The sequence below is a fragment of the Chiloscyllium plagiosum genome, chromosome 16 (genome assembly GCF_004010195.1).
Source record: "Chiloscyllium plagiosum isolate BGI_BamShark_2017 chromosome 16, ASM401019v2, whole genome shotgun sequence".
In the NCBI taxonomy this organism is placed as follows: domain Eukaryota; kingdom Metazoa; phylum Chordata; class Chondrichthyes; order Orectolobiformes; family Hemiscylliidae; genus Chiloscyllium; species Chiloscyllium plagiosum.
This window is the reverse complement of record NC_057725.1, coordinates 60864297-60888446: the sequence shown is the minus strand read 5'-3', so window position 1 is coordinate 60888446 and position 24150 is coordinate 60864297. Positions and strand designations below refer to the sequence as shown.

The 24150-nt window shown below is 45.3% G+C and overlaps 1 protein-coding gene across 3 annotated transcripts in view; it reads right to left on the bottom strand.

The window, feature by feature from the left end:
- The window catches only part of LOC122557955 (proline-rich protein 5-like), a 141585-nt gene extending 129428 nt beyond the window's left edge, over positions 1–12157 (bottom strand). For all 3 annotated transcript variants that reach the window (XM_043706220.1, XM_043706224.1, XM_043706223.1), the window contains exon 1: positions 11878–12157. The gene's annotated coding sequence lies outside the window, so the exon portion shown is untranslated. The remainder of the gene's footprint in view (positions 1–11877) is intronic.
- Positions 12158–24150: the final 11993 nt, after the last annotated feature.

Genomic DNA, 24150 nt, shown 5'->3' with positions numbered 1-24150 from the left:
TGTTCCTAATTACTGAAAAGCATTGGGGCAACAACCATGCAGTCCCTCCCATAACATCCAACTTGCTAATATACGGCAGTATCATTTCCCATCGCTGGCAATGTAATAGTTTACAACTGACTTTCCCTTATCAGCCTTATCTCAGTAATGCCAGTCAGAAAGTCAAAACCAGGTCAAACATAATCCGGAAACTCACCAGATCGTCATGGGGAGCAGCAACTGGAACAGCGTCTCCAGTTTACTCTGGTACAGAACGCTGTTCTCCTCATTCCCCAACCACAACAGAGTACGTAGCTCAACAGTACCATGAGAACGGTGTCAGAAATACTCACTCCTGAGTGGCTTCCAGTGCTATCCCACATTATCCTACCTATCATTCATCGCCATTGCACTCTGAGATGGAGAAAGGTCATTAGCAAACCTTACAAAGTTTTTTTTTTAAAAACCCACTAAGAATGCTCTCAAGGTCACTGCAGTCATTCTGTGAAACAGCTATCAATATCCCCACAGCGGGTATCAACCGACCAGGCAGAATCATGGGAGGATGTCAAAGAACCCAACAACTGACCAATGACCAGCAGCAGGGCTCCTTAGTGTTAGCCTCCTACAAAGACAGCACTCAACTGAATCCACACAAGACCTGGTCAATACAGCCACCACTCTGCGACTGGAATGTAAGGGAGGACCAAAAGTGATCACAAGTCATAGACCATCAACCTACACAATGAGGTGTGCTCTTGGCGGTACCTTATTTCTCCACACGACCCATCAGTGGGCCATTGAATGGACAGCCACACTAGACACACCATTACACAGCTTTTCCTAGCTTTGTGTAGTATAATATCCCACTGCTCTCTGCCATTGCTCGTCATAAATCTCGGCCATCTAATATTCCATTACTCAGTGAAGATGATATTACTCACTGTAAACCAGGCTCAGTGGTTAGCACTGCAACCTCACAGCGTCAGGGACCCGGGTTCGATTCCAGCCTCGGGTGACTGTCTGTGTGGAGTTTGCACGTTCTCCCCGTGTCTGCGTGGGTTTCCTCCGGGTGCTCCGGTTTCCCCCCACAGATGTGCAGTTTAGACAAATTGTCCATGCTAACTTGCCCATAGTGTTAGGTGCATTGGTCAGGGGTAAATATAGGGTAGGGGAATGGGTCTGGGTGGGTTACTCTTCAGAGGGTCGGTGTGGACTTGTTGGGAATCTAATCTAATCCTATTGATTATTTAAAAATCTCGTTGAGGACTACCCTACTCCTCAAGGTATAATAATTCACAACTTAATATATAGCTCACTGCTTGCGGAATAATGTCTCCTCACATATCTCACCATGTTTACCTCAATACAATACAGCATTTGTGCAATTTTACCTACTTCTGCCGTTATCCCATCTCAGCTGAAGTGCTTGATACGGATTAGATTAGATTTAGATTAGATTCAAACTCCACACAGTCAGTCGCCTGAGGCGGGAATTGAACCCGGGTCTCTGGCGCTGTGAGGCAGCAGTGCTAACTACTGTGCCACCGTGCCGCCCACAGAGTCAGTTTTCCCAAACCCTCCCTCTCTGGCCCTCCCTCCCCGATGTGTACCCTTCTGTGCCCCAGCATCTGACGCACAGCCTTCAGCCACCTCCATCTCTGTGAACTGGCCACTTGGGCTCTCCAAATCCTCTCTCCCCTCCGTCCCTCAGACCCAGCATCCCAAGACAGGTTTCGCACAGCTCACTTAGTCTCTTGTCCGCGGCCGTTGCTACCTTAACCGCGTTTTGTGAAGACCTTTTACTTTGAAATGTGAACAATGTCGTACAACCGCGACTTGTTGGTACTGTGTTAATAATAAATGGCAATTCCCTTGAAGAATACAATACCTCAAATAAATGAAAGCATTTTCAATGCAGCTAGGAGAAAGTGAGGAACTGCAGATGCTGGAGATCAGAGTCGAGAGTGCGGTGCTGGAAAAGCACAGCTGGTCAGGCAGCATCCGAGGAGCAGGAGAGTCGATGTTTCGGCATAAACCCTTCATCAAGAATTCCTGATGAAGGGCTTATGCCTGAAACATCGACTCTCCTGCTCCTCGGACGCTGCCTGACCTGCTTTGCTTTTCCAGCACCGCGCTCTCGACAATTTTCAATGCGGTCCCTGTTTTGAACAACAAAAAAAAAGAGACCTGACAATTTCTGAACATACCCGCACAACACCATGATTGTTAAAGTTTTAGATAACCTAAGCACAGCACATAATCACAAAAACGACTCCCGGTCTTAAAACGGGACCATTAACAGAACTTGTTTGACTATATGTTCTGCTCACGTCAGCCCTGCCAACCAATCCATCTGCGTCCCTGGTCCCAAAACATCAATTCAAGACAGGCAGTCAGCAGAACACAGAGGAACGGGTGACAGCAATATAAGAACATAAGAGCTAGGAGCACGAGTAGGCCGTCTGCACCCCCCCTAACCCCACCCTCGAGCCTACTCCACCATTGAACAAGATCATCGCTGATCTTGACACACTCAGTTCCACTTGCTTGTCCACTCATCATAACCCTTAACTCCTTTGCTGGTCAGAAATCTAGCTTTGCCATAAAACGTTCAACGAGGCAGCCTCGACTGCTTCCCTGGGCAGGGAATTCCACAGATTCACAAACCCTCTGGGTAAAACGAGTTCCTCCTCAACTCAGTCCGAAATCTGCTCCCCCTTGTTTTGAGGCTGTGCCCCCTAGTTCTCGTTTCACCGGCCAGTGGGAACAACCCCCCCCCCCCCACCCGCTTCTCTCTTACCTTTTCTCTTCATCATTTTTGGTATTTCTATAAAACCCGCCTCATTCTTCTAATTACAAATGAGTACAGTCCCAGTTGATTCGATCTCTCCCCATAAGCCAACCCCCCCTCAACTCCAGAATCAATCAAGTGACCCTCCTCTGCACCCCCTCCAGTTCCAGGACATCCTTTCCCAAGTAAGAAGAGCAACACCAGGACTCAACTCAGCTGCTGTATAACCTCCCTGTTTTTAAACTCCATCCCTCTAGCAATGGAGGACAATATTCCATTTGCCTTCTTAATTACCTGTTGCACCTGCAGACCTAACTTCTGTGATTCATGCCCAAGGACAGCCAGGCCCCTCTGCACAGCGGCACGCTGCAATTTTTCACCATTTATATAATGGATGATCTCACATTTATCATCTCACAGTACTCCATCTGACAGACTCTTGCTCACCCCCTTAACTGAGACAGGCAGTCAGCTGCAGCTGGAGGAGTAGGAGAGAGGGGATACTGAGACAGGCATTTTGAAAGTAACCGGGAGCCATGGCATCTGTATGGTAGAGGAGTACGCAGAATGGGGAGGAGGATAAATACCTCAGGTGGGAAACTAAGAAAAAAAGTGATACCACATGAAAGCTGTGAGTTAATTATCTGCAGAGTAAGAGCTGCTAGGGACTGTGTAAAGTGCTGATATTGAGAAAAACATTTTTTTTTTAAAAAAGAAAAAGACGACCCGTAATTAACTAGCTTAATTTTTTTTAGGACACTCTAACTGAATCACAGAAACATTACAGTGCACACAGAGGCCACTAGCCTATTTTGTCAGCACTGGCTCATCAAATCATCATCATGACGCCGTGTCATTCACCGTCACCCTGCACCCCATTTCCATTTTAGTTAACCTCTCAATACCCTCCATTGAACCTGCCTCCACCATAGTTCCAGGCAGTGCATTCTCGACCCTAATCAGTCACAGTGTGGAAACTTCTTTCCTCTCAACACATTCGCTCCTTTTGCAAATCACTTTAAATCGGTGCCCTTTTGCTCTTTGATTCCATACAACTGGAAATTGTTTCTCCATATCTCCTCTATCCAGGTCCCCACGATTTTGAAATCAGACTTCATCTTTGTCTTTGTCCCCCCCCCCAGTGAGAACAATCCCAACTTCGACAATCTCAGGAGGTGAAGGTTCTCATCCTTGAATCTATTCACAAAAATCCTCTTTTGTATGCTGCCTAATACAGTCATATCCTTCCAGTAATGTGGCGCCCACATCTGTACTCAATACTCCAGTTGAGTTCGAACAAGTGTCTCATACACATTCAACATCACCTCCTTCTTCTTGCACTTAACACCCTAATTAATAAAGCTGAGGACCCTGTATGCTTCAATAATTGCTCTTTCCATCTGTCCTGCCACCTTAAATGACCTGTGCACATATATCTTCGAGGAGAAAGTGAGGTCTGCAGATGCTGGAGATCAAAGTTGAAACTTTATTGCTGGAACAGCACAGCAGGTCAGGCAGCATCCAGGGAACAGGAGATTCGACGTTTCGGGCACAGGCCCTTCTTCAGGAATGAGCCATTCCTGAAGAAGGGCCTGTGCCCGAAACGTCGAATCTCCTGTTCCCTGGATGCTGCCTGACCTGCTGAGCTGTTCCAGCAATAAAGTTTCAACTGTGCACATATATACCAAGGTACCTCTGTGTGTGCACCCTTTATTTTATATTGTCAGCCTGAGTTCTAACGACCAAATATATCATCTCACATTTTTCTGCATTAGACATCTTCCTCCATTTATCCTCCCGTTGTCCCAACTAGTCAATGTGCTTTTGGAATTTCACACTGTCCTCCGAACAGTTTACAATTCTTCTGACTTCAGCGTCATCTGCAAACTTTGAAACTGTCATTCTTTTGCCAAAATCCAGATCATTAATATAAATTAGGAAAAACATGGGCCTCAATGCGGAACTCCATCACTCACCTTCCTCCAGCCCGAAATATACCCATTGACAATAATTCTCTGGTTTCTATCATTCAGCCAATTTTGTAACCACTTTGACACAGTCCCTTTTATTCCATGACCTATAACTTTCCTCATAAGACTGCAGTGTGGCACTGTTACAAAAGTCTGTGTATAATAAATCAACAGCATTATTCTGACTGATCCTTCCTATTACCTCTTCTAAAAACAATAGCAAATCTATTGTTCACTCACAGCATGTGGGCATCTCTGGCTATCCCAGCATTTATTGCCCATCTCAAATTACCCAGAAACAACCACACATTGCTGTGGGTCTACAGTCACACGTAGGCCAGACCAGGTAAGGATGGCAGTTTCCTTCCCTAAAGGAACTTTTCCGACAATTGACAATGGTTTCAGTTCTGAGGAAGGGTAACTCAACCTGAAACGTTAACTCTGATTTCTCTCCACAGATACTGCCAGACCTGCTGTGCTTTTCCAGCAATTTCTGTTTTTGACAATGGTTTCATGGTCATCATTAGATCTCTAATTCCAAATTCTTGGTTGAATTCAAATTCTACCATGGCAGGAGATCCCCAGAACATTAGCTGGGTTTCTGAATTAATAGATTCGTGACAATGCGACTAGGCCATCGTACGATCGCCCCTTTAGAAATTCACGCTGCTGCTTCCTAATGTACCTACCTCTTTATCCCGCTATTTTATCCTAATAACTGTTTCTAGAAACTTCCCCACTGCGGACTGGTGTGTAATTGTTCAGCTTGCCCTAACTATCTTTTCTGAACAATTCTCCAGTTTTCTGACACCTCCCTTGAGTCTAGGGAGGACTAAGTGTCCTGCAATTTCCACTCTCTCATCCTTCAGTAGCCTGAGGTACATCTGACCTGGTTCCGATGTCTTGTCAGCTTTAAGTGCCAACAGCTTAGCCAATGCTGCCTTCTTATCAGTTTAGAACTCTTTTACTAAACACTTTTTTGCATTCTCATTTTCTTCTCAGTCACCATGGCCTGGGAATCATCTCCTTCCTTTAGTGAAGACAAATGCAAGGCATTAATGCCTTAGCTATGTCCTCTATGTCAATGTACAAATCCTCTTTTTGGTCCCAAATCATCCTTACTCTTACTTTACCACTCTCTCACTAGCAAAATACTTGTAGCAGACTTGGAGATTCACTTTAATTTGGCTGCTAGTGTTTACTCCTAACTTCTCTTTGCTTTTCTATCGTTTTCATAATTCCTCTGTGATTCTCTAAGTGAAGTAAGTGACTGGTAATTTCATTATTTATTTTACTCTTAAGTGGTAAAGTTGCTTTATTTAAAATTTAACCACATAATTAATTACTTCATTGAGACACAATGAAGATGGCAGTGTCGAGAGTGTTTTGCTGGAAAAGCACAGCAGGTCAGGCAGCATCCAAGGAGCAGGAGTAGCGATGTTTCCGGGCAGCAGCCTGATGAAGGGCTTTTCCAGCAACGTATTCTCGGCTCTGGTCTCTAGCATCTGCAGTACACACCTGCTCCACAATAAAGAAGGCAGGGCAGGTGATGCGCCGCGACTGCAGAATGTGGGAGTTCCTGGAAGCCAGTGTGATACAAGGGAAACACATCCACAGTGTTTGCAGCTTGAATAGTTTCAGCTCAGAGTTTATGAGCCAGAGGTGGAGTTACAGACACTGTGACACTTCAGGGAGGGCGATAATGAGCAGCACGGCACCACAGTGGTGAGCACTGCTGCCTCACACTGCCTGGGATCTGGGTTCAATTCCAGCCTTGGACGGCTGTCTGTGTGGAGTTTGCACGTCCTCCCTGTGTCTGCGTGGGTTTCCTCCCGGTGCTCTGGTTTCCACCCACAGTCCAAAGATGTGCAGATTAGGTGGACTGGCTGTGCTAAATTGGGCTGTATGGCCTAGGGAAGTGGAGGCTAAATGGATTAGCCATGGGAAAACACACAGATATGGGATAGGGTAGGGGGTTGGGTCTGGATGGGATGGTTTTTGGAGGGTCAGTGCAGACTTGATGGCCTCTTTCTGCACTGTAGGGATTCTATGATTGTAGAGTACCTGGACACTTTATTCCGGGAAGGGGCACACTCTTTAGGATAGGGTCTACTGGTTTGGCCAGGGAAAGGAGGCAGCAACTGTGACTGAGGCAGCTAAGAGGATCCAGAAAGTAGGAATGCAGGGCAACTGTCCAAACGGTTCAAGGTTCTTTCAGGGGAAAGTGAGGAATGCAGATGCCGGAGATTTCACAATCGAGAGTGTGGTGTTGGAAAAGCACAGCAGGTCAGGCAGCATGCAAAGAGCAGGAGAGTCGACGTTTCGGGCATAAGCCCTTCATCAGGATGCTGCCTGACCTGCTGTGCTTTTCCAGCATCACACTCCCAATTCTAAAGACTCTTTCAGCTTGTTTGGATGAGGGTCAGGCCTGCAAAAGGGATGTACTAACTGAGCAGAACTACAAGGAGCCATTCACACAGGACGAGCAAAAAAACAAGAGTAGATGCAATACGGGACATATTCGGTGAAGGATACCAACACTGGTTTCTGCAGCAAAGACCAAGAATCCCAAAGGTTGCATTGCCTGCTCGATGCTAGAGTTTGGCCCAATCTCTTTCGAGCTAGAGAGGAACCTACAGTTGAGGGGGGTGTTGGGGGGGGTGTGGGAGTCCAGGTCATTGAGATCTACACCAAGCACCAACGACCCAGACAGGACAAAGTTTTGCGTGGTTGATAATGTGGAGCCAGGCACAAAATTAGCAAACAGAACCTCCAAAGGGACATTAATAATTTAAAAATCAAGAGATGGCTGATCAATTGAGAAGGTATTTTCCAGCGATATTTCACATCAGAAACAGCTGTAGATCAAGAAATGAATGGAAGGAGCAACTCAAGAAAATAACAATCATTAGGGAAATGGTAAGGCCGTGTGACCATAAGATGTAGGATCACACGTAGACACTCCAGGCCATCTGGTCTGCTCCGCCATTCAATGAGAGCCCGGTCGATGTCACTTTCTCACCTTAGCCCCAAAACCCTTGCTTTCTTTACTGATTAAAAAGTGGTCTGTCTCAACGAGGAATGACTCAGCCTTACACCTCTCAGTGGTAAAGAATTCCACAATTCTCAGAGAGAAGAGTTTCTATCTCACCTCTGCCTTACATGTACAACCACTTAATCGGAGATTACGTCCTCTGATTGTAGACTCTTCCACAAGGGGAAACAACCTCTCCGTATCTACCTTGTCAAGTCACCTGCAGAATCATCTTCTTCTAAACTCCAATGAGTACAAACCCACCCTACAAAACATCTCTTTGTAACACACTATCTCTCCCTAACTACTATCAACCCAATGAACCTTGTCCAGACTGCCTCCAATGCCAATATATCTTTCCTTAGTTAAAGGGATGAAAAATTGTTTACAGTATTCTGGCTATGTTCTGACTAATGCCTCCTACATTTTCGCAAAACCTCCCTGCTATTATGCCCCATTCCATTTGAAACAAAGACCAACATTCCATTAGCTTTCCCTGTTACCCGCTGAACTTGCACGCCAGCATTTTGTGACTCATGGACAAAGGCTGCTAAATCCCTCTGCAGAAATGTAGCTTTCTGCAGCATTTAAATAATATTCAGCTCCCCTATTCCTCTTGCCCACAGTGCAACGCCTCACATTTTCCAACAGTACATGCCACCTGCCAAGTTTTTTTCCCCACTTGCTTAACCTGACTGCATCCCTCTGCAGCCTCTCTGTATCATCCTCACAGTGAGGAAATTGTTGAAACTGCAGGCTGACAAATCCCCACAACCTGAAGGACTTCATCCTCAGGCCAGTATTGGTCTTCATTTCCTTAGATTCATCAAAGATTCTAATAGACTGCAAAATAGTGAATGTCACTCCTTTATTCAAACACGAAGTGAGAGGGGAAAAAAAGGGGGGGGGAGAAAAGAAAGAGAGAGGGAGAAGAAAGAGGAAAAAGACGAGAGGGAGAGGAAAAAAGAGAGGGAGAGGGAAAAAGAGAGAGAGAGAGAGACAGAGAGGGAAATATAGAGTGAGGGAGAGGAAAAGGGAGAGGGATGAAGAGAGAGAGCGAACAGGAAGCTTAGCAGTTGTCTTAAGCAAGACCCTGGAAGCTATTATTAAAGCAAACATTCTAGCACAGCACTTACAAAAACTCAAGGTAATTGGTCAGAGTGAATATGAGTTATTGAAATGGAAATGATGCTTAGACAATCCCTTCAACTTCTTTGAGGAAGTGACATGCCATTGATAAAGTAGAAACGCTTGATGTACATCTCTTAGATTTCCAAAAGGCATTTAATTAAGATGTTACCTTAATGTTTATGGCAGAAAATGAAAGCTCACATCAGAAGGAGGAATATTGATATGTTAATATCAAAGTAACAGATTGAAGATTGGCTAGCTAACAGGAAAGAGTAGACCTAACTCATTCAGTTCTCAGTTGGCAAGCTGTCATAGAGCCATAGAGTCATACAGCACAGAAACAGATCTTTTGGTCCAAACAGGTCATGCTGAACATAATCCCAAACTAAATTATTCTTACCGGCCTGCTCCTGGCCCATGTCCCTCCAAATCTTTCCTACTCATGTATTAATTTAAGTGCCTTTTAAACATTGTAACTGTGCCCACATCCACCACTTCCTCTGGAAGATGGAGCGGTGTGCTACCCAAATCAATTTTTTACAATTTATGTAAATGATTTGTGTGAAGGGACCGAAGCCATGGTAGCTAAATTTACTGATGTCCAAATGACAGGTAGGAACGTGTGGAGGAAATACAGAAACTATAAACAGATTTAGATCAGTTAAGTGAATGCGGAAAGAGCTGATAAACGGAGAATGATCTGGGAAAGTGTAAAATTGCCCATTTTGACTGAGAAATGAAAATTATCTGAATAGTGAGAGGTCCCAGTTGGGTATCCTAATACATGAATCACAAAAGATTAGATTAGATTAGATTAGATTACTTACAGTGTGGAAACAGGCCCTTCGGCCCAACAAGTCCACACTGACCCGCCGAAGCGAAACCCACCCATACCCCTACATTTACCCCTTACCTAACACTACAGGCAATTTAGCATGGCCAATTCACCTGACCCGCACATCTTTGGACTGTGGGAGGAAACCGGAGCACCCGGAGGAAACCCACGCAGACACGGGGAGAATGTGCAAACTCCACACAGTCAGTCGCCTGAGGCGGGAATTGAACCCGGGTCTCTGGCGCTGTGAGGCAGCAGTTAGTGTGTGGAAATTAGGAAAGCTAATGGATTGTTGTTATTTAATGCGAGGGGAATTGACTGCAAAGTTAAAGAAGTAACACTTTTGCAATACAGGGCACAGATGAGACTCCAACTGGATGACAGTGTACATTATTAGTCCCCTTATTTAAGGAAGGATATAAACACATAGGAAGATGTTCAGAGAGATTTACTCGATAGATAACTGGATCGGCTGAGTTGTGATTTGGACACAGCAGCCCAAATTCACTTGAGCTGAGAATAGAAAGGGGTGATTGGAGTGAAACAGTTAGAACACTAAGTGGCCTTGACAGGATGCGTGAGGAAAGAATATTTCCTCCTTTTGGAGAATCGCGAACTGTTTAAAGAAAAATAAGGGGGTGCCCATTGAGTGAGAATGAGAGTTTATTTCTTACAGAGATCTTAAGCTTTTGGAATTCTCTTCCTCCCAAGGGGCTGGACGTCGGTTCCTTAAATATTTCGAAGGCAGAGATAGGCAAATTTGTGGTAAGTCAGAGGGTGAGAAGTGAGCGGGATTACGGAATGTTTTGGTGAACCTTGGTCTTATTGGACAACAGAGTGGGCTCAAGGGACTGAGCAGTCTACTCCTGCTCCTAATTCATGTATGTGTGTGTTATACCATACCCTCCAGCTACAAATTCAGCAAAAGTGCGAGGTACCACTGCCAGCACAGTTAAAACATAACCCAAAACTTAATGACTCATTTGCAACCTCCACTTAGTAATGTGTCAGTTGCACTGCTTTAAATAACAATGGAAAAACTATATCACAGATTAACTTCACACGTGACAGTATTTGTAGGTTCAGGTTAGGAGAGGCTGGATAGGCTGGGACTTTTTTTTGGCCCCTGGAGTGTCAGAGACTGACCTTATCAAGGTTTATAATGAGGGATGTAGATAGGGTGAATAGCCAAGGATAGGGTTTAAGGAGAGAGGGGGAACAGATCTATAAAGGGACCCAATGGGCAACTTTTCCACACAGAGGGTGGTGCGTATATGGAACGAGCTGCCAGAGGAGGTGGGGGAGGCGGATACACTTACAAAATTGAAAAGACGTTTGGACAAGTATGTGAAGAGGAAAGGTTTAGAGGGATATGGGCCAAACGCAGGCAAGTGGGACTAGTTGAGTTTAGGATATCTAGTTGGCACGGACAGAGGGTCTGTTTCTGTGCTGTATGTCTCTCTATAAGTCAAAGTTGTGTGTAATGTGCGCACGTAGATGCGACACAGTGTGTTTGTGTGTGTCAGAGTGTGGCATGTGAGAGTGTATGTGTTAAAGAGATGAGATAATGGGCATTCCTGATGAGGGGATTATGCCCGAAATGTCGATTCTCCTGCACCTGGGACACTGCCCGACCTGCTGTGCTTTTCCAGCATCACACTTTTGACTTAAAGAGATGAGAGAGGCCTCACTTGGGTGAGTGATATTGTGTGTATTCACCACTAAACGGGGGGGGGGGGGGGGGAATGTGTGAGGGAGGGAGAGACTGTGGAAAGACTGTACAGTACACATGAGAGCCTCTGTCTATGTCTAAGAGGGGGGTAAGGGTGTCAGACGGGGGAAGCAACCCATACATCACTGCCACTTGCTCCAGTCGGGGTAATCACAGTATCCCCTCACGTGTGTAAATAAGAGAAGTGCTGACTCTCTGTGCGCAGGACGAGGGGGTGTCCTGGGAAACTCTGAGCAAAGTCAGAGCAGTAAAACCCAAACACGAGTAGTTGGGGGAAGGACTAAAATTAGACCAGAGAGAGAGAGAGAGAGAGAAAAGTCCCCTCAAAGCCAGCAATTTTGCACGCCCAGAGTGTCCTGCCTTCCAGCAGGAACTGAACAGTCGTTGAGAGCCATCACTTACCCCCTGAATGTGTTGGCAGCTTGTTCCGCGCTGAGACAGCAGGGGACAGGAGGATTTGAAGAGGCGAGCTGTTAGAAGGGGGAGGGTGAGAGCCAGGCACTAACAACTGGGACTGACGCCTCTCTGCTGCCTGCAGCCTCTCTTTATACCCAGCTCAGGCTGGGTCGCCCTGGTGGGAGGTGTACACTTGGAATGAGACTGCCGCTGTAAGTTGCGGCTGTTTCTCTGTCCCTCTCCGTTTGGGGCAGCCAGACAACTCGTTGGACCCAATCCAACACAGATTTTTGACAAACAAAAAATAAGCAAACCTCAAGGCAGTTTCTTTCTTGAAGTTCATCATCTATCCTCCCCTTCTTAGGGGAGGAGGCACTGGGATTAAACCACCCGCTGCTCTCTTTCTCTCGGTGCGATGAACGCACAAACTGCATTTAGGTAGTGCCCTTCGGGATGTCACAGTGGTCGCGCTGAAGCAGGACCATTCGGCCCATCTCGAACCCACGTGGTCTTATCTACTTCACCTTCACGACTGTGAGATGAACCAGTTTTGTTAAAAAGTCCACACACGGACAGTCACCCGAGGCTGGAATCGAATCCTGGTCCCTGAGGCAGCAGTGCTAACCACTGAGCCACCGTGCCACCCAAGTACCTAGCTCGTCAGCGTAGTGCTACTTGAAGTTTGGTCACTTTTCTAATGTTTAAAAAAAGGATATGTTCCCAAACAGGGTACTGAGCCAGTGACCATAGTCCAGGAATAGATATTGGTCAGGACACCATGGAAATGCACCCATTTTCAAACTGCAAGTTGATTTCCATTCATCCATAAGCTATTCCAGCTGAACAGTAACTGGTGTCCACCTGGAGTTTAGGGCAAGGATGCTACCAGGCACATCGCCCTGAAACAAAAACAAAGGGACTGGACAAACACTATATTTAATCTCCTAACTTCAACATGAAAATCAAGCGGGTGAAAAGAGGTAGGTGCAGTCTGAGGATTCAAAGGGGTAATTGAAAGAGAATCTATAAACACAAAGTCTGGGGACAGATATTCATAAAGAGCCTTATTGCTTAACTTTATAAAGGTCAGAAAGCCGTCATGTGCAGAGGATTGCTTCCTGATGAAGGGCTTTTGCCCGAAACGTCGATTTTGCCTGTCCTCGGATGCTGCCTGAATTGCTGTGCTCTTCCAGCACCACTGATCCAGAATTAAGTGCAACGTAGGCAAACAACTGCAGTCATTTTGCAGGAAGCTGAAAAGAGAGATGAGTGACCACCTCATGTGCCTTTTCATGGTTTTGGGGGAGATTGAAATGTTGACTGGGATATTGAGGGGAAACCTCCCAAATTGTCCGGTAGTGTTGACTGGGACCTTTTAAAACTAATCTGAACTGTTTGGAGAGGCAGGAACAATGTTCAGAGAATCACGATTTGGAGATGCCGCTGTTGGACTGGGGCGGACAAAGTTAAAAATCGCACAACACCAGGCTATAGTCCAACAGGTTTATTTGGAAGCACTAGCTTTCGGAGCGACGCTCCTTCATCAGGTGGTTGTCTCGGAAAGCTAGTGCTTCCAAATAAACCTGTTGGACTATATAAAGGGTAAAAAGAAGGACTGCAGATGCTGGAAACTAGATTCTAGATTAGAGTGGTGCTGGAAAAGCACAGCAGGTCAGGCAGCATCCGAGGAGCAGGAAAATCGATGTTTCGGGCTGATGATGGGCTTTTGCCTGAAACGTTGATTTCCTTGCTCCTTGGATGCTGCCTGAACTGCTGTGCTTTTCCAGCACCACTCTAATCTTGAACCTGTTGGGCTATAACCTGATGTTGTGTGATTTTTAACAGAGAATCACAGAATTGTTACCCTGTAGAAGGAGGCCATTCAGCCCCTCATATGTGCACTAACTCTCTGTGTTTTATGACTTAGTGCCATTCTCCAGTCTTTCTCCATAAACCTGAGGATTGCTTCGATTTAAATAATTATTTAATGCTTCAGTTAAACCTGCCACCAATGCACTTCCAGGCAGTGCACTCCAGGATCTGATCATTTGCTCAGTGAAAACATTTTCTTTCGTAAATTAATTCAAATCAGTGCCCTCTTGTACCCTTGATCCTTTTATGAGAGGGAACATTTTCTCCCTATTTACTGTCTCCAGACCCTTCCTCATTGTGCAAACTTCTATCAATCTTCTGTGATGTATTCTCTGAAAGACTCAAATAATTCAGCACTGTTCTGGAATCTCATCATCGATTAGATTCATACACTCCCTGCACTGTGGAAGCAGGTCATTTGGCGCACTGAGTCCACACTGCCCCTCTGAAGAGCATCCTATCCTATCCTATCCCTGTACTTCCCATGGCTAATCCACCTAGCCTGCAGATCCCTGCAGATGGTGGGCGATTTCACCATAGAATCCCTACAGTGTGGAAACAGGCCCTTGGGCCCAACAAGTCCACACCGACCCTCTGAAGAGTTTCCCACCTAGACCCATTCCCCTACATTTACCCCATGACTAATGCACCTAACCTACACATCCCTAGATACTATGGGCAATTTAGCATGGCCAATCCACCCTAACTGGCACATCTTTGGACTGTGGGAGGAAACCGGAGCACCCAGAGGAAACCCACACAGACACGGGGAGAATGTACAAACTCCACACAGACAGTCGAGACTGGAATGGAACCCGGGTCCCTGATGTTGTGAGGCAGCAGTGCTAACCACTGAGTCACTGTGCTGCCCCATGGCCAATCCATCAAACCTGCACATCTTTGCACGGTGGGAGAAAAACCAGAGAACCCAGAGGAAACCCACGCAGACGCGGGGAGAAGGTGCAAACTCCACACAGACAGTCAGCCAACGCTGGAATTGAACCTAGGTCCCTGGCGCTGAGAGTAGTTAATTGTTAAGTGGAGTTTAAAAGCATCGAGGTAAACATTGTCTTTTACGTGGAGAACAATAGATGCCCGAGATTGATTAGAAGGCAATTATCTCATTAAGATTTCACAATGCTGCAAGAGCAAAGATTTGGTCACTTCTAATCATTACCTGAAATGTGAACTGATCTTGCAAGTTGTGACCGTGTTTAGCTGGCATGCCATGAAACATGATAAAAGTCTTTATCATTACAAAAGGGTTTTTGAGAGTGAAGGCGGAGAAACCGTTTGTACTCCTGGGTGAATCCGGACAAAGCACATGAATAGAAGTTAGTGAAGACGCAAAGTTAAAGAGCTTAAGAGGAATTTATTTCCAAGGTGGGGAAAATGTGGAGCTCACTGCCACTTGGAGAGATTGAAGCTGACAGTGCATTTAAGGATAGACTTGATGCATGAAATAGAGGGCAATAGAGCGAGATGAAGGCAGTGTAGGAAGTAGAGGAGACTGTGTGGCCTACACACACTGTACTAAAGTAAATGAAAGGGACTCTTAGAACCACGCAGCATGGAAGCAGACTCTTCAGTTCAACATGTCCATGCTGACTGAGTTTCCCAAACCAAACTAGTCCCATTCACCTGCATTTGGCCCACATCCCTCTGAACCTTTCCTCTTCGTGTACCTGTCCAAATGTTTTTAAATGCTGTGACTGTACCCACCTCTACCACTTCCTCTGGCAGTTCATTCTGCACATGAGCCACCCTCTGTGTGAAAACCTCAGGTCCCTTTTGAATCTTGCCCCTCTCACCTTAAGCCTATGCCCTCCAGTTCTGGACTCATAGGATGTCGGAGAAGGAAGTTAGAAATTACTGTTGGCACTGGAGTCCCTTCCGCTTCCTTGACCCAATTCTCACTGAACTGTTGATTACCCCATTTTCCTTCCTGTGCTACATGTTAGTGGCTTTCGAACTGGCTCTCTCTGCAGTTATTGTCCCACTCTCCTACTCCTTTCAAAACTGCCAATGTCAAACTGACTAAAATTAACCCACACTTGACCTCTCCTGACCTTGTAACTAATCGCTGCAGCTCCCACCTCCCTTTGCTCGTCAAAACCTGTGTGACTGCTGTTGCTTCTGAAATCCAAGCCCGTTTTCCTGCAACTCTCTGTGTGAAAACCTCAGGTCCCTTTTGAATCTTGCCCCTCTCACCTTAAGCCTATGCCCTCCAGTTCTGGACTCATAGGATGTCGGAGAAGGAAGTTAGAAATTACTGTTGGCACTGGAGTCCCTTCCGCTTCCTTGACCCAATTCTCACTGAACTGTTGATCATCCCATTTTCCTTCCTGTGCTACATGTTAGTGGCTTTCGAACTGGCTCTCTCTGCAGTTATTGTCCCACTCTCCTACTCCTTTCAAAACTGCCAATGTCAAACTGACTAAAATTAACCCACACTTGACCTCTCCTGACCTTGTAACTAATCGCTGCAGCTCCCACCTCCCTTTGCTCGTCAAAACCTGTGTGACTGCTGTTGCTTCTGAAATCCAAGCCCGTTTGTCCTGCAACTTCCTGTTTGAATCAGTGATCCTGTTTCCATTCATATCAACAGCACTGCGACAGCATTTACCAAATTCGCAAGTAGTACCATCCCTGACCATGAATTACATTCTAGCATTGGCCTTCCAAAGTCTCCAGTCTGATTGGTTATGATTTTACATCTCTGCTTTTGTCCAATTCCATAGGATTGTCCTCGCTTAGTTCCACTCTGACCTAACCAACCATAGACAGTATAATTACACCACCTTCACTTCTTCCCCTAAGGATCCATACTTGACACCAGCATTCCCTTTTCCTCATTTTACAAGTTGCACTTTGACAACACCAGGTTCTACATAACTTTCGAAAGCACCCAGTTCTGCCTCATCATCTCTCAACCTCGTCACTCCCGATGTGTCCAGTCTTGGATGAACCCCAGTTTCTTTCAGTTACAGGCAGAGGCCATCATCTTTGGTTTTGGACACAAACCCCACACCTTTGAGTCGATCCTAACCCCTGGTTGGCCGTGCAAACTGTTTGCAGCTTCAACATGCCATTTTTGTCACAAACATGATTGTTATGTTCTGGGATCCTTGCAGGCTATCTGAGGAAGTCCAGGAGGAAACGACAGAGGATTCTTTTTTTCCTATCCTCCCAAGATACAGGCAAGGAATCAAAGGATTGGAGGCCTTTGAACGTTATGCCACTGTTTGAAAAGAGCGTGATGCTTGGTCCAAAAACTAATAAACCAGTCAATTTGACTCTGGAAAACGCGGCAAGTGTAGCATGTGAGGTTTCAGGATATTCTGACGGAAGTGGACACCCTCACCAGGCCGACTGAGCTTGGAGAACATCATCTGAGTGAAGCCAATTGCATAGCCATGCTCAGGAGATATCCTGAACAGAGGGACTCTAGATCAGCCCACAGCAAAACCCCAAAACAAAGCCAAGCCAAACGGTTGAAATTTTCTTCAGGACCTGGATCGACATTGTAGTTGCTCCTGCATGCGGACTTGAGACAGCAAGATATTCCCACTAGGCCTGAACTGAGTGAGAGAACTCATAGGCTGGTATCCAGGAGAGTGTACACCCTCGATAGCCCATCTCCATTTGGTTTGGAACAGTTAAATTGCTTAGCAACATCCAAGTCAGACCCAAGCAAAATAAATGTCTGGTTAAATGGTCACCCAGCTCAAATGGAAGTTGATACCAGCGTGGCTATTTCAGTGAATGCAGAGCAAGTCTTTAACAAAATTCACTCGGAACTCCAACCCTTACGTTTGTGCAAGAACTTGTTGGGTCGAAAACCTACAGAGGGGAACCTTTACAGATTAAGGGGTCGACTTTATTTCCAGTATCTGATGAGAAGCAGTTGGTCCAGTTGCCACTGATTGTAGTAAAAGGCTCAGGCCCAAACTTGGTGGGGTGAACTTAGTTGAGAAAGACTCACATTGATTGGCTTAGCATTTTTCAATTAGAAAATGGCTGCCTGAGTGAAGTCCTAACTAAATACCACCACCCCCCCACCCCCATCCCCGGAGGTTTCTCAGGAAGGTCTAAGGACTATGAAGGAAGCCAAAGTTACCTTGCATGTTGACCAGGAAGTAATTCCGCGATTCCTGATGGCCCACCCAGTGTTATTTACCTTACAGACAAAAGTAGAGACAATCCAGAGAGATGCGAGGTCATGCATTTGGGGAAGACAAATGGAAAATAAATGGGAGAGTATCAAGAGGGATGGAGGAAGTAAGAGACACAAGGTATATGTTCACAGGTCCCTAAAGGTGGCAGGACAGGTTGATATGGTGGTAAAGAATCTGGAATACTTTCCTTTATTGGATGAGGCTTAGGATACAAAAGCAAGGATGTAATGCTGGAATGACATACATGCTTGTTAGGCCACAACTGAAATTTTGTGTACAGTTCTGGTTCCTACATTATAGGAAGGACGTGCTTGCTCTAGAGGCTGTACAGAGGAGCTGAGCAAGAATGTTTCCAAGGGTTTGAAAATTGAAGAAAGATTGAATGGGCGAGGGTTGTTTTCTTTAGAATAGAGGGTGCTGTTCTGGGAGTTAAGAGAGGGGCACCAAATTATGAGGGTCTTGAATAGAGGGAATAGGGGAGACCTGTTTTCCATAGCAGCGGTTCAATTCCCAAATGGGCACAGATTGAAGATGAATGGTGCAAGGGTTAGAGATGACATGAAGAAATCACCCAGAGAGTTGCGGGTATCTGGGATTCACTGCCCAGTTGGTGTTTGAGGTGGAAACCCTTACCTCATTTCAAATAATCTACACCTGAACTGTTGTCATCTCCTAGGCTACAGACCAGTCGCTGGAAGATGAGATAAAATGAAAATGGCTGGTTTCCTTCCTAGTCCTCTTTGGCTGGCACAGATGTGATGGGTTGAATGGCCTCATTTTCTGCCCTCACGTTTTTATGATTCTATGAGACTGCCCTTAGGCTAAAATGGTGGAATGGAGGGGTCTTGTGTCTTGTTCTGAATTTTGCCCAGCAACAGGAGAGTCCTTGTTGGATTATTGGGAAAAGTGTTCAAGGTTGTCACACCCATAAACAAAGCATCTGCACTGATGGTGGACAGTCAGGCTTTGTAAATCGCTATACTTTAAACTACCTATTTAATTCAAGATGGAGTGAAGTTGGGAGCCCTTGAGCACCGTTAATTGCTATTTCTGCCTGGATACAAGGCCCATGTGATTCCCACTGCCATGGAGATGCTCATTGAGGGGGTTTGGGGAGAGGGGGTGGTGGTGGGGGGAAGTCCACAGGAAGCTGTTGGGTTGGGTTGCAGATTTTCTGAAAACAAAACAACACAGTCATGGGCAGTCTGCAAGAACCTGAGAGAGAGAGAGAGAGAGTGAGAGGCATAGAGAGATAAAGAGAGAAGAGAGACAGAGTAGAGAGACAGAGCAGTGAGCCTCCACTGCTCTGGATGCGGGTGGGACCTTGCTATCTGATTGAAGAAGACCGAGGTTGTGAGGAAATAGAGAGATAAAGAGAGAAGAGAGAGAGAGTAGAGAGACAGAGCAGTGAGCCTCCAATATTCATCACACAGGATGCGGGTGGGACCTTGCTATCTGATTGAAGAAGACCGAGGTTGTGAGGAATTAAATGAAGCTGGAAGTTTCACCCAGTTTTGATGAGAGGGTGCAGCCCCTGAAATGCCCCTCATCATTACGGTGAGTGTGGAGAAGTTAGTTGATTCTTTGGTCTGAATGAATTGTCTACTTAAAGCACAGCGTAAGGTGTAACGGTGGAGCTGGATTTTCAGTTGTCTTAATTGTTAAACGGGGAATCGTTTCTGCAGTTTAGAGAACACGTTTGCACTGAATGCTACTTAGTCAATATTGATTTTCGTTTGTTTGCTGTGAATAAAATCTGATTGTAACCTCACATTCCTGTCTAGCCTTAATGACCTTTAACCCTGTTACTTAAAAAGAATCAATTGACCTCTACCTTCAAAATATTGAAATACCCGACTTCTACCAGCTTTCCAGGAAGACAGTTTCAAAGACACATGCCCATTTGTGAAAAGGAATTTCACATGATCTCAGTTTTTAATGGGGGGCGGGCCCTGTTTTTAAGCAGCAATCCCTGATTTTAGATTCTCCCATAAAAATAAGCCCCCTCTCCAGTCAAAAACCTTCAGGGTCTTATATGTTTCAATATGGTTGCCTCTTACTGTTATGGACTCCAGTGGATATAAGCCCAGTCTGTGCAACCTTTCCTTATAAGAGAACGACCCACTCAGTCTAGTAAACCTTCTCTGAACTGCTTACAAAACGTTTATATCCATCCATAAGTAAGGAGACCAATATTGTACACGGCACTCCAGATGTGGTCTCACTGAAGCAGAGCCTTCCTATATTTGTATTCACAATTAATTATAACAAATCAACAAACACATCGACCTGGACCCAATATACCAACCTCTACAGCAGACAGCTGAAACTGACAACTGGAAGCGGCAGGGACAGGCCACTATAAATGCCGGAGGAAACACCACAGAAGCGCTTCACAGGAGGCTCCCAAGCACTGAGGATGTCACCTAGACAGGGGACGAAACGTCTGCAACAAAAACTTCCAGCTCGGCGAAAGAACCACAGCAACGAGCACCCGAGCTACAAATCTTCTCACAAACATTAATTATAACATTCTATTAGCTTTCCTAATTGCTTGCTGGACCCGTATTGTAACCTTTTGTGAGTTATGCTTGAGGACACCCTAATCCCTTTGCAGCTCAGAGCTTGGCAATCCTTTCCAGTATCAATAATGTGCTTCCCTTATTTATCCCTAAGTGGACAATTTCACATTTACCCAGATTAAACTCCATTTGCCACATCTTTGCCCACTCCCTTAACCTATCTATACATTTTTGTAGCCTCCTTATTTCCTCTTTGCAACTTAATTTTCTATTGTGTCATCAACAAATGTGGCAACTGTACCTTTGATTACTTTATCTAAGACATTCACATAAATTGTAAATAGTTGAACTTCCAGCATGTGGCACACAACCTGTTACATCTTGCCAGACTGAAAAATGACACATTTCTTCTCTGCCCAGTTAGCTAGCCATTCTTCTACCCATTCCAATGTTACTCCATGGACTTTTAATAATTTTACAATTACCTTTCATGTGGTGCTTTATCAGATGGCTTCCAGAAATCTAAATATACTACATTCACCAGTTCTCCTTAATCCACAACCCATATCACTTCCTGGGAGAACTCACTGGTTTGATTAAACAAGAATTTCCTTTTGCAGTCAAAATCTTGTTGTTTGGTCCTTTCACTGTAAGTTTGAATTTTCCCTTTTAAAGTTATCAGTCTCTACAAGGAGCCTGAGTTGTGTTTCTAACCCCAGAGTCCTCAACAACACACAGACCATTTAGTTCCGCCATTGTAACATTGCCTGTCTCTTCCCTCTGGTACAGTCTATCTGCTGGTGAACTCCTCATCTATTGTCCACACAATTCTAGACTCAGCTTTTCTAATGCTGTCTTTGATGGGAACCCAATCTTTGAGCCCACAGCTCCCACCTCCCCCCCCCCCCCCCCCCAAAACCAAACTATTGCAGCTGTCACTTCCACACTTTGAGCTCTAAACTCGAAACATTAGCTTGCTCTCTCTCTCTGTGGATGCTGACTGACCAGCTGTGATCTCTAGCATTTGTTGTTTTCACTTAACATTATCCAAAACCCTTTGACTGATATCTTATTCATTTCCTAGTCACCTGTCACTTTTGTACTTTCTAAATCAATTGCTGGTCCCAAGGAGTGCAACTTTAAATCTCATTCTGTATTTGAATCTTTAAAGAGGTCATACTTATAATATTACAAAAGTTGAGTATTAAGTTACTAATTGTTTGTTGCATCTTTATGTTGCTATGTAATTAAATTTCTTATAAATGTTTTAGCCTGAATTGTACTGTATAGTCTTACAGCCTTATACCCCAACAACAAACATGAACGGATGTGCAAGATGGATAATCCTCACAAGTACCAGCTTGACATGTGCAAAGGGGAAACCTGATTTTGAATTGCAGAGCACCCATTCTGCTCAAAAGTAGCAGGTTCAGATCACGGGGGAAGGGATTGACGTTCGCTGTGAATGTGTGAGAAGAGGCGTGAGTGACTGTGAGGATGAAAAGGGTTATGTTGCTGTTTCCGATCAGGTTAGGTCTTGAAATTCTCACATCTCGGAAAGTGCACAGCCCACAAGTTACCCGAGTGTAAAAATCTGAAATTGCATTGCTGGAAGGTCCCGGATTGAAAATGACAATTCAGTCAAATCTCGCTGGGCAGCATCTTTCGTTGCATTTCAATGAACAATTTAATTTTGCAAATTGTACAGTGCAGTAAAGTGAAAGTGAGTTGTAATTTTTTTTGGGGGGAGTTAATAGGAGAGAACATGTGAACTCCTGACAGTGTCACCTCATGTTAAAGCAGCAGCCTTCTGTATCATTGACTGGTGAGATGTAGGTTCACGACTGAGATTACCCACAGCAGTGATGCAGCGTAGCCTATGGGGAGCATGAACAGAGGTGTTCAGATATTGTCTTAGGCTACGATGGGGTAAATTGGTAAAAGCCACAGGAACGGGGGAGTGGAAGATGAGGAGGGACCTGGACAGAAACAGATTCACTAACTTTGTGAAGGTGTTGGATGTATGGAAGCATTTGCAGAGCTAGGTGGAAATCTTGAGCTCTCTTTAAAAGATGTGAAACAGTCACCATGGACTGAGCAGCTCCCATCAGTGGTATAAGTTTCATATGCACGATCGGTCTGTATGATCCTGTAGGGTGATCTCCCAGGTGGTGGAAGAGGGGATGAGAATTTGGAGAGAGAGTCACGATTGTGGGTGCTGACATATACCTTCAGATCCTAACTAAGTCATATGCTGAACAAAAGTGAAAGGTTTTGGTTGACTCCTGTTAGGTTAGGTAGTTACAACCACACAGCTTGTCTCTGGGTGCTTCAGCCTTCAGCACAGTAAGTCATCAAATGCTATGGTACGGATTTATAGCTGGGATCCAATAATTATTTTGACCCTGATCACAGTAGACGATAGGAACAGGAGGGGGCTTTCAAGCCTACTCCACAACACAATAGGATCATGGCTGATCCCACACTCCTCACGTCCCACTTTCCTCCCTTTTCCCTACAACCCTCAATTTTCAAGAATTGAACTATCTCAGCCTTAAGTATGTACAAGGATCCTGCCCTCACCGCGCTCTATGGCAACGAGTTCCAAAGACTCGTAACCCTTTGAGAGAGTAAATTCTGCCTCATCTGAGTCTTAAATTTGTGTCCCTTTATTCTGAGACTATACCCTCTGGTCCCAGACTCTCCCATGAGGGGAAACAGCCTCTCAGCATTGACCTTGCCAAGCCTCTGAAGATCGCCTCTCATCTCCAAAACTCCAGTGAGTCGAGTTCCAACCTGTTTCACAGAAAGACAATAAGACAATCCCTCACAAAGCAACTTCAGTTGCTTACAAGACAGTCCCTCCAGGCTAGAGGTCATCCCAGTGAACCTACTGTAAATTGCCTCCAATCAAAAGGTATAGTTTCTTAAATAAGAGGACCAAAATTGCTCAGAGTACTCTGGATGTGGTCTCACCTCCTACAAAACATTGCTACAAAGAGACGATGAATGAAATCCACTGTCTGCCCTGCTCCCAAGACTGGCAGTGCCACTATTTCTTATCGAGAAGATATGATCGGGGCAAGAGGGGATGTAAGGGCAACAGAAGCTGGGCTGGAACTCAAGCTCCGGTGGAGAAGGGAGGTCAGACTAGGGTCAAGATTAGAGTGGGTGCTGGAAAAGCACAGCAGGTCAGGCAGCATCCAAGGACCGAGAAAATCAACGTTTTTGGCAGGAGCCCTTCCTCATGATGAATTCCTGATGAACGGCTCCTGGCCGAAACATCGATTTTCCTGCCCCTCGGAAGCTGCCTGACTTGCTGTGCTTTTCCAGCACCCACTCTAATCTTGACTCTGATCTCCAGCATTTGCAGTCCTAACTTTTGCCTAGGTCAGACTAGGGCTCGAGTTTTGGTACTGCCACAGTCCAATCAAAACATGATTAATTACTATCAACTCCACAGCAATTAGTGAGAAGTTGGGGGCTAAACCGAAATGAGTCGTTAGTTCTTTTAACGAAAAGCAGTCCAAGTTGAGACCACTATTTCACCACTTCTTAGTCACGCTACCCTTTTTGCTGAGGACACTGAAGAGGGAGGATTGTTGTTCCCCTTTGTGTCTGGTTTCCATTTTAGACCTTCATTGACAAGCCCACTCAAGTGCTAACCTCTCTGGGTCAGACACAGTTGTGGTGTGGAGACACTTGGT